Source organism: Carassius gibelio, chromosome A2 (genome assembly GCF_023724105.1).
Source record: "Carassius gibelio isolate Cgi1373 ecotype wild population from Czech Republic chromosome A2, carGib1.2-hapl.c, whole genome shotgun sequence".
Lineage (NCBI taxonomy): Eukaryota > Metazoa > Chordata > Actinopteri > Cypriniformes > Cyprinidae > Carassius > Carassius gibelio.
The window spans coordinates 14,619,274-14,631,087 of record NC_068372.1 but is presented as its reverse complement, the minus strand read 5'-3'; the positions used below and the strand labels follow the sequence as shown (position 1 = coordinate 14,631,087).

At 39.7% G+C, this 11,814-nt stretch overlaps 1 pseudogene; it reads right to left on the bottom strand.

The window, feature by feature from the left end:
• Positions 1 to 6: 6 nt before the first annotated feature.
• LOC127939761 (proteoglycan 4-like) lies at positions 7 to 4,441 on the bottom strand (annotated as a pseudogene).
• Between the last annotated feature and the right edge of the window lie 7,373 nt (positions 4,442 to 11,814).

Below are 11,814 nucleotides of genomic sequence, written 5' to 3'. Positions count from 1 at the left end.
GGTCTTTCATGCGCAGTTGAGCCACTTGCTGATGTAATTCTGCTGGGAGGAATGGCTGACAGGGGCTGTCAAAGAGGGCAGATCACCGCTAACCTTGACGTTTAGGACTTTAGCTGTAAATCACAGAGATGGTGTTATTAAATGCATCACTTTAAATGTACTGCTTCAAAGAAACCAAGATGAGACTCAATCAGTAACACATTTCACACTCAAATCCTCTCACAAATGGTCTTCTCATATAATTTCACTGGAAAGACTTGTGTTGCAAGACTAAATGTTGTCACTTACACCAAGAGAGAACAAAGTAATCGAAACCATCAGTCTTCCGGGGGTTAGGCATGGGACAAGGCTGATGTCACGGGGTCGGGAAGCCCTTCATTATGAGCTTGATGTTGATCTCCCCTGACAACTGCATCTCTGTCAGATTAGAACAGCATCATAAAATAAAGAATCGTATGTTTTTCTGCTGCAGCGTTGACGTTAACTAAAATGACTTCTACTAAAATCTTTACATTACTTGAAATAAAATATAAATATTAGATGAAAATGTTGCTTTGGTAATTAAATGGAATAAAATGCAAATGACTAAAATTGCAATAAAAGTAAGTTGAAGCTAAATAAATATATATATATATATATATATATATATATATATATATATATATAAATATTAAATGTAAACAGAAAATAAAAGCAAATTTAAATGAATAAATGCCATTATCACAAATAATACTTAACCGTTTTGTTGCTAAAATTACATTTTATATATTATTTTCAGTGCATTGAAGGCCATTATAACAAAAATCATTTAGATTACCAGATTTAGATTACTTGTTTTGGAATTTTGTCTGAATTTTTGGATCTCTTTCCACGGCAAGCTGGCCCACTTCCATAAGGAAAAGATCATTTCTGAACTGTGCCTCCTAATTAGAAAACATAAATTACATTACTTTTCTCACTTGGGTCATTTCTAATTATTCTAACCAGACACAGAGTTAGTTAATACCTTTCTTGAAGAAGTACACAGACTCCAGCCTCTTTCTGGTAGCTGGCACTGGAAGAGCAGCAGTGATCTCACCAGTGAGCCCACTAAAGTCCTGCAGCGTGTGAAGGCCGTGTCGATGGAAGACGGGATGCCCAGTTCTTCAGTGATTCCACCAGCAGGACCGGCTCTTCTAGTCTTGGGGTTCAGCTGCCAAAAGAAGTGACCTGAGATGGATAGGACTTTTCTTAATTAGTGTAATCATAAAAAATTGCACTACACACAACAGTACATACATAAAGAAGTTTTACCTCTGAAAACTATGGAGTTGTTGAAGAAAGTTGCCATTCCATCAATGACAAGCCCACTGCAGAGATCAGGGTTTGAGTTTGCATCTTAAAAAAAACAAATGAATGGTTCAAATATATTCAGATTTAATTTACACTTTTGCTCAAAAGTTTAAAATATTCAAGATTTGTAATGTTTTGGAAAGTAGTCACCTGTGCTCAGCAAGGTTGCATTTATTTGTTTAAAAAAAAACAGTAAAATATTACAATTTAAAAGAACCTTGCTTTTTAAATGCAGTGTTAAAACTGTAATGTATTCCTCTGATCAAAGCTGAATTTTCAGTATCATTCCTCTAGTCTTCTGTGTCACATGATCTAATATCTAATATGTTGCTTTGCTGCTCAAGAAAAACATTTTTTTTTTTATTATTAGTATTAGTATTAATATTTATGTTGAAAACTGTTTTTGCTGCTCAATCAACATCATGGTTTCCACAAAGCTCTCAAGAAGTGATAATTTTTTTTATTGGTAGTAATGAGACTGATAATAATAAGAACCATTTTTAATTATTAAGCACCAAATCAGCATATTAAAATGATTTGTGAAGCATCACATGACACTGATGACTGGAGTAAAGACTCTTGAAGATGAGGCTTTGCCATCACGGGAAGAATATTGTATTAATATTTCACAGTATTGCTGTTTTTCCTGTATTTTTCCCCAAACAAATTCCAAACCTTTGACCAGTGGTGTATTTTAATGAATCGATTGAACAGATGTATATAACATGAAAGACTGACACAGTATTTTCAATTGTGTTTTATGTGGTTAAATATGTTTGAATTACAGAATACAACTCGTTTCAAATATTTTCCATTCATAGGTGGTAATTACAAGGATGTGATACCTGGAGCTGCGGCTGCTGGCCTGGGCAATGTCTGCAAGAGTGCTGGGTTTACCTGCAGCAGAGGCAGGTCCACTCATGGAGAGGGACGCCTGCACTGGGATGGGTAGGGGGTTCCCAGAGGAAGGTCCCGCTGCCTGTAGTGGTCCAGCTGCAGGATCCGGACCAGATTCCGGCAGTAGGAACCCAGAAGGATTGGAACCGATGCCTGCAAGGGCATGTATGTAGTTTGGTTAATATTTTGATCACCAGCTCACATGGAAATGTCTGTAGATTTGAATTAGTTGCATCGTTCCTAGAATAAGTCAAACCAATTTTAGTTTTAATAGGTTAATTACTTTTTAAGCAAACTCACAAAGCTGTTACCGGGTATGTCAGAGGGTGTCCGAGGAGCGAAGAGGCTGATGTCCTGGGACAGAGGGCCACCCGCAGGAAGTGATGCAGCATCAGATGGTGCCATAAAGTTATTCAGTCTGGTGTCTGAAAACAAAATAAATAAATAAAAATCCATATACACCATCATTCAAAAATGTGGAATCAGTAAGACTTATCTATTAATTTATCGAAAGAAATGTATAGTTTTATTCAGCAAGGAAGCATTAAATTGTTCGGAAGTGACAGTAAAGACATATAATGTTGACAAATATTCCTATTTCAAATAAAACCTGTTCTTACGAACTCAAGAATTTAGAAAAATACAGTTTCTACAAACATATCAAAGCGCACCAGTTTTCAAAATTGATAAAAATAATAAATTACAGTAAAAAAAAAATTCATACAGAAACAGTAATTTGAATAAAAATACACTTTTTGATTCTCTAATCAGAAGTTGATACAAAGTGAGAGCTACAGGGGTTCCAGTCAGACTGGATCACCAGCGGATGGCTGACTTAATTACACAATACATATATGCTTTGTTTTATTTTCTGCTCCAACCTTTGTGCCAGTGATGCTCTTCAGTAGTCTGTAAAATACAGTTTGTCTTTAATATCACATGTAGCTGTCAGAAGGCTTCTCAGCTGCTCAGAGGGGCTTCAGATCAGATTTCTTAGTTTTAGTTTTGGGAGGGACAGTTTGGTCTTTATTTCTAACATGTTGCAGCTTGAGTGAATGATCTCGAAAATACATTTTGGTTCAAAAATAGCAAAAACTACGACTTTATTCAGCATTGTCTTCTCTTCCGTGTCTGTTGTGAGAGAGATTTCAAAACAAAGGGGATTTCTGAACCAGTTTTTGAACCAGTTCACCAAATCGAACTGAATCGTTTGAAACGGTTCGCGTCTCCAATAAGCATTAATCCACAAATGACTTAAGCTGTTAACTTTTTGAATGTGGCTGACACTCCCTCTGAGTTCAAACAAACCAATATCCCGGAGTAATTCATGTACTCAAACAGACCTAACTGCTGTGAAAAGAAAACTGAAGATGAACTACGAGCCGAGCCAGATAATAACTATCAGTCACTACTTACAGTAATACTTACAGTCTCTATAAAAAAGTTTGGACCCCTCATGATGAAAAAAAAAACTTGATCTTAAGGCTTTTGTTTACATAAAATAATATAATTATATTAAATAAATATATTTAAATAATTATATATATATATATATATATATATATATATATATATATATATATATATATATATATATATATATATATATGTGTGTGTGTGTGTGTGTGTGTGTGTATATATATATATATATAAAAATAAAAATAATTATATATTATATACTATATTTAATAATATATATATATATTATAATTATATTTCATTATATAAAAATATAATATACTATATATTAAATATATATAATTGTTATAGTAAATAATTGAAAAGAAAAAAGAAATGAATTGGGCCAGGTGAAGTACGGTAAACGCAATTATCCGGCATTCTAAAATAAAGTATATATCTGAATCACTACGTAAATTCATAATTTTGATTATTTATTATTCAAATTTCAAAACCTGGTACATTGTGAGATGGTAGGGTCTTACCAGTAGTGCAGGCATCCTCAAAATCCTTGCAGCACTCTCCATGGACAAAACATTTATAATCACAGTTACAGACCTGCCCGCGGGCGAATTGCTCGCCACATCTGCCCACACAACTGCCTGCACACAACAATACAGGCTGAGTCCATCAGACCTCACCAGGACCAAGATGGACAGATCCAGAAATGATCCGACTCACCTCGAGCAGCACAGAGTTGTAGGAGAACACAGGCCATCGCCAGGAGAAATGAAACCAGAGCAGATCCAGTCATGATAACCCTCAACAGAGCAGATCACACTGATTCAAAAACACCTGTTTGTCTAAAAAAGACATGATATGATCACAAAACACTGAAGTTTCTTTATTTCAAAAAGAAGCCATTCATCATCAAAGCCGTCTGCATGCAGAGAAGGACTTACCAAGGGGAAGCGTCTTTCTGAGCTCACCTTGTTCTGTCCTTGCTTTGACTCTTTTATACTGTATGGCAGCTGGATTTCTCTTGTTGGCCAGAAACTTTAATTAAACACCACAGCCAAATTAAAGCATGATGATGTAAAGGCTAACCTCCCACACACACACACACACTGTCAGCAATGTGTCCACAATGCTGACAGAAGAGTCATTGACCTCTTTAAAATATCCTTGGATTTCAATGTTCCACAAATGGGATGAATTTATTATTATTTTTTAAATATTATTATGGCTATTAAAACTTCAGTGTCCAGTGCTTCTGATACTGGGTTTCAGTGCATGAAAGCTCATAATGCGGTCAGCTTATGGGTCAAAATGAAGCTCTTTAATCAAATTCAGAGAAACCAAGACATGTCACTGCAGAGGTCCTGCACTATTCCCAGACTTTATTTAGTTGACACAGATGGTGTTTGACTTTTCTAATGTGGTCACGAAAACTAAACTACGTATTATTGACAAAAGGCCCCACAGATTTTTTGTTTCAAATCTGAGTCACTTGATTTGGACCAAGAGTTGGTTTCATGTAGGAGGTCATGGTCATTTGAGTGTTTTGTGATTGTTTGGGTGGTTGGTAAGTATGCATGTGTCTCAAATAGCTGCCAAAGCTGATTCATAAGCTGGACTGAGAAGGACGTTGGAATAATGATCTCCTAATACCCAAAATCAAACCAAATCCAAAAATGCAGTCATTAAAAAAATCCATCCATCCATCATCTTCCGCTTATCCGGGGCCGGGTCGCGGGGGCAACAGTCTAAGCAGAGACGCCCAGACTTCCCTCTCCCTAGCCACTTCCTCCAGCTCTTCCGGGGGGACCCCGAGGCGTTCCCAGGCCAGCCGGGAGACATAGTCCCTCCAGCGTGTCCTAGGTCTTCCCCGGGGCCTCCTCCCGGTGAGACGTGCCTGGAACACCTCCCTGGGAAGGCGTCCAGGAGGCATCCGAAATAGATGCCCGAGCCACCTCAGCTGGCTCCTCTCGATGTGGAGGAGCAACGGCTCTACTCTGAGCTCCTCCCGAGTGACCGAGCTTCTCACCCTATCTCTAAGGGAGCGCCCAGCCACCCGACGGAGAAAGCTCATTTCGGCCGCCTGTATCCGGGATCTTGTCCTTTCGGTCATGACCCACAGCTCATGACCATAGGTGAGAGTAGGAACGTAGATTGACCGGTAAATCGAGAGCTTTGCCTTACAGCTCAGCTCCTTCTTCACCACGACAGACCGGTACAGCGACCGCATTACTGCAGAAGCTGCACCGATCCGTCTGTCAATCTCACGTTCCATCCTTCCCTCACTCGTGAACAAGACTCCAAGATACCTGAACTCCTCCACTTGAGGCAGGAACTCTCCACCAACCTGAAGTGGGCAATCCACCCTTTTCCGACTGAGAACCATGGCCTCGGACTTGGAGGTGCTGATTCTCATCCCAGCCGATTCACACTCGGCTGCAAACCGTCCCAATGCACACTGAAGGTCCTGGTCTGAGGATGCCAACACGACAACATCATCCGCAAAAAGATTTTAGATTAAAAAAATCTATATGTAATAAATGTTTTGGCTTTTCTCTCAGTTCCTGACGGAATAAATTGCTCACGCGCTGTGAAGAAAGTGAGAGAGAAAACATCCTCTTTATGGGAAGTGGTATTTGTTCTGAAGTAATGTCTTTCAAATGTTAAAGCAGTGTACCACACCTCCAAACACACTGCAGTCATTATTTCTGTCTTCTGGTTTGGAAATGCGCTTCAAAACTCAATGTTGCCTCAGGGACCATTGAGACGCATTAGTCCACGTGTCCACAACAATCAAAGTCAATAGATTTTCTGTTCAGACGCTGTTGTTGTTAATAGTCTGAAGAAAGTTATAGAAAATTAAAAAAGCAAAACCCTGGAGACAGATCATGTTCTCAAAGTGTTTGAGAGACTTTGAGGACCACTTTTGGGCCACTTCATTCAGTGTCTTGCTTCATTATATCGCTGTTGTTCTAGTGCTGTTCCAGCTCAGAGATGTTGTTGACACTGGTACTTTGAGGTTTGCATCATGCTTTTGATTGCTCATGCACTGCTTTATAGTCTGAAGATGTTGAATTTGTAGACATTTTATAACTAACCATGTAACCTGCACATAAAAATTCTGTTGATTTCAAATGTGTTTAAAAGAAGTCCATTATAGCACCAAAGATGCATTTGCTTAAATAAAATATAAAAACAAACAACAAACAAACATTAATATTGTGTATATTAGTGTTATGTTTGAGTCCACCAAAGTCGAGTCCAAAATGGACAAAGGTGGACTCAAGTCTGGGTCCCAAGTCTGCTAAAGGTTGCACTCAAGACTGGACTTGTGTATGTTAAAACATTTTAAAATAACAATTTTCTACAGTAATATATTTCAAATTGTAATTTATACTTGTAGTCAAAGCTGGATTTTCAGTCATTACTCCTGTCTTCAGTGCTTTTAACAATACAGATTGGGTCAAAAATTAAATAGAAAAATAGTGCAAATATGCAACAATGCAAAATGACAATAAAACACTCAATTTTCAGTTAAAGGCGGTTCATCATTAAATCCAGTGATGTCATCAACCGGCTTTATTCAATTTAAATAGTATCTGTATAATCAAATCGACGATATTGCTGGATATTAAATGTCCCCAACTAAGCAAGCCAGAGGCGACAGCATCAAGGAACCAAAACTCAATTAGTGTCAGAATGGAGAAAAAACCTTGGGAGAAACCAGGCTCAGTTGGGGGGCCAGTTCTCCTCTGACCAGACGAAACCAGCAGCTCAATTCCAGGCTGCAGCAAAATCAGATTGTGCAGAAGAATCATCTGTTTCCTGTGGTCTTGTCCCAGTGGCCGTTTAGGAGACAAGGTCTTCACTGGGGATCTCTGTATGGGGGTCATCTAGTTGTCCTGGTCTCCGCTGTTTTTCAGGGCTGTAGAGATCCTTTCTAGGTGCTGATCCACTATCTGGGCTGATCCACTTTTGTCTAATTGTTTTTTTTAATTTTTTTTTTTTACAGAAATTAGCAGTAAGAAATTACTCGTCATCCAGTTTTTTTTACATCGACTATGCATTCTGATAATTTATTTAATTTATATGTTTCACGGGGCCATTTAGAAATATACAGCTGAGTGTAAACAGCATAACAGTGAAAGCTAACAACATGTTGCCTGATGATATCTCCCAGGGGTAACATGTAAAGCTTGAAAAGTAACGGCCTTAGTACTGAGCCTTAAGGTACTCCATACTGCACTTGTGATCTATATTATATCTCTTCATTCACTGCTATGAATTAATGGCAGTCAGTTAAGTATGATTTGAACCATGCTAATGCACTTCCACTAACGCCAACAAAGTGTTGTAGTCTATACAAAAGAATGTTGTGGTCAATAGTGTTGAATGCTGCACTAAGATCCATTAGGACTAATAGAGAGATACAACCACGATCAGATGATAAGAGCAGGTCATTTGTCACTCTAAGGAGAGCAGTCTCAGTACTATGATACTGTCTAAATCCTGACCGGAAATCCTCACAGAGAGCATTTTCTCTAAGAAGGAATATAATTGTGGAGATACTACCTTTTCTAGTATTTTGAAGAGAAAGGGGAGATTCGAGGTTGGTCTGTAATTAACAAGTTCTTTGGGGTCAAGTTTTTTTTTTAGTAAGAGGCTTAATAACAGCCAGAATTGAAGGTTTTGGGGACATATCCCATTGAAAATTGTGATTTAATAATAGTCAAAAGAGGGTCTAGTACTTCTGGAAGCACCTCTTTTAGGAGCTTAGAAGGAATAGGGTCTAATATAAATGTTTTGGTTTAAATGATTTAGGTTTCTACAATTCTTCAACTCCTATAGTAGAGAATGAGTGGAGTTGCTCCTCATGGGATCTAAAGTGCATCTGATGTGATGCTGTAGATGACGGATGCATGATTACAATTTTATCTCTAATTGTATCTATCTTAGAATTAAAGTCATTACTGCTGTGCTGTTGGTAAATGTCAACACGTGTTGATGCTTTATTTTTCATTAATTTAGCCACTGCATTAAATAAATATCTGGTGGTATGTTTGTGTTCTTCTAAAAGAGATGAAAAGTAATCAGATCTAGAAGTTTTAATGTTTTTCTGTAGGATAAGGTACTTTCCTGCCAAGCATTATGAAATTCCTCTAGTTTTGTTTTCCTCCAACTGCACTCCATTTTCCGGGCTGCTCTCTTTAGGGTGCGAGTGTGCTCAATATACCATGGTGTCAGACTGTTTTCCTTAATCTTCTTTAAGCGTAAAGGAGGAACTCTATCTAAAATGCTAGAAAAGAGAGAGTCCATAGTTTCTGTTACATCAACAGCACAGTAACATGTTGAACTATTTTCTGGATTAATCTTGAGGTATAATGGGATTTCAAAGTATTCCAAAGTATTTGAATAGGTTCCTTTATATCTTAGACTTTTACCTACATTGGGTTATTTTAAAATAAATTTGAAATTGTATTTATTAGAGTTCGCCTATGGCTCATCACACTGAGTAAACAAAGTGGATCTCTTTCTTTGCTATGATGTTTGTTTTATTTTTATTTTTTTGTTTGCTTATTTATTAATTACTATTCTTCCCTTCTGTGCTGTTGGTCTCCTTTTTACTAGTTACTATTGTACAGCACATTGGTCAACCTTGCATTGTTTTAATTGTGCTCTAAAACAAACAAACAAACAAACAAACAAACATTATCAAGTTTTTCTCTGTTGAATATGCTGAGGATTTGAGATAAACCAGGAAGATTACTTACAGTCTTTTGTGGTAGAAGTGATGGTTCTATCATACGTGTAACAATAAGTAGAATTGACATTTTTAGGTATATGAAGTTTGCCCAAGACTAGATAATGATCAGAGATGTCAATGCTTTGCTGCATTTCAACACCATCAACATCAATTCCGTGTGACAGTATTAAATCTAGAGTATGATTTTGACAATGAGTAGGTCCTGAGATGTTTTGTCTAACACCAATAGCGTTCAAAATATCTACGAATGCTGATCCTAATTCAACTTTTTCATTATCAACATGGATATTAAAATCACCATCATCTAAAACTTTATCTGCAGCCAGCACTAACTCGAATAGAAAATAAGCAAATTCTTTTATAAATTCTTTATAGTGCCCTGGTGGCCTGTATGCAGTAGCCAGTACAAAAATCACAGGGGATTTATCATCAACACTTGTTTCTCTGAATAATGTTATATGAAGCACCGTTACTTCAAACGAGTTATACTTGAAGCCTGCCCTCTGAGAAATACTAAAAATATTGTTATAAACTGTAGCAACACCTCTCCCTTTACCTTTGGGATGCAGCTCATGTTGATAACAATCTTGGTGGGTAGACTCATTTAAAATAATGTAATCATCAGGTGTTAGCCAGGTTTCTGTCAAACAGAGCACAAGCCAAACTATGACATGTTTTATATTTGTTGAACATCAATTAAATTGTTACTCTTAAATTAGTTTGGATGTTTTTTTGTATTTTCTAGTTCAGGGGGAAGCCCAGAAGGCTGCCCAACAACTGCCCATCCAGAACCTCCTGGTATACGCAGACTTAGGATGAGCAATCCTCTAGAGGGTCGGCCTCAGTCCTGAACAGCACCAACAAAACTTCCGATAATTGGAATTGGTGGAATAGGCTGACCCTTTGTCTCAGCGCAGTGGCTCCAGGACTCGTGCCGTAAATGGCTGTTTGCTGGATCTAGCCATCCAACTGGCGGAGGACCAGCTGGTGTGTGCTCCGGGGGTCGGCGAATCCCTGCAATCTCTCTCTCTCTCTCTCTTGTCCCCTTCCCCTCTCTCTTCCTCTTCCCCTAGACTCGTTCTAGCTCCACGGACCTGGTTTGCTGGACCTCCCCCCACTGGAGGACGGGAACTGAGGATCCAGCCGGGCCCTGAGGCCCCATCTGGAGGGGGCTGTAGAATTTCCTACCGTATCCTCATGCCCATTCCTTGACACACTTCCTACCACTAGGGCAGTGAGGAGGCCTGGGCCTGACTGTTGGCGTTGAGGGGATTTCGGCCATTTCGTGGATCGATGCTCGTTAATGGAGGTGGGGAAGTTGGTCCGGATCCCGGATGACCCACAGGCCGCCCCCGATCAAGCCGGGTTATACCAGATACCTGTGAGTATTAAGGGGGGGTACTTATCTGGCTTTTGTGGATTCAGGTTGCAACCAGACCTCCATCCATCAAAGCCTGATACAATCTGGGGCATTGGAAACGGGCAGCATGGTTAAGGTGAGGTGTGTACACGGGGATATAGTGGAATACCCTGTAGACTACTCAACACGATATCCTGAAGCAGTGTATTCGAAATTGGACTTGACAAAAGGATATTGGCAGATCCCCTTATCTCCCATGTCCAAAGAAAAAACAGCCTTCACCATGCCGTTTGGTTTACACCAATTTGTGACACTTCCTTTTGGGCTGTTCGGGGCCCCGGCCACATTTTAGCGCCTCATGGATAGAGTTCTCTGGCCTCATGCTGCCTATGCCGCTGGCTACTTGGATGATATCATCATCTACAATAGGGATTGGCAGCAGTGTATGGAGCATTAGAGGGCCGTCCTGGGAGTGCTGAGACAGATGGGGCTAACGGGGCTTCCACTTGGGTTATGGGCAGGTGAGTCCCCAAAAAAGACTGCAGCAATTGTAACCTGTCCCAGGCCAAAGACCAAAAAGGAGGTGAGGCAGTTCTTGGGGCTAGCAGGATATTACAGGGTTTATTCCTGGTTATTCAGACCTCACCAGCCCGCTGACTGACCTCACTAAAAAGCAGGTGCCAGATATGGTCCAGTGGACGGAGCTGTGCCAACAGGGTTTTACCCAGGTGAAGGCTGCCCTGTGTGGCGGGCCACTCCGGAACTCTCTTAACTTTTCTCTCCCTTTTCTGTTGCAGACTGATGCATCGGACAGGGGGCTGGGCACTGTCCTGTCCCAGGAGGTGGAGGACTGCCCGGTGCTTTACATTAGCCATAAGCTCTCAAAGAGAGAGACTAAGTAAAGCACCATAAAAAAGGAGTTTTTGGCCATCAGGTGGCTGGTGCTCATCCTTCGCTACTACCTCCTGGGGCGGGAGTTCACCCTCTGTTCAGACCACGCACCCCTGCAGTGGCTCAACAGCATGTAGGACTCCCACACACGAAT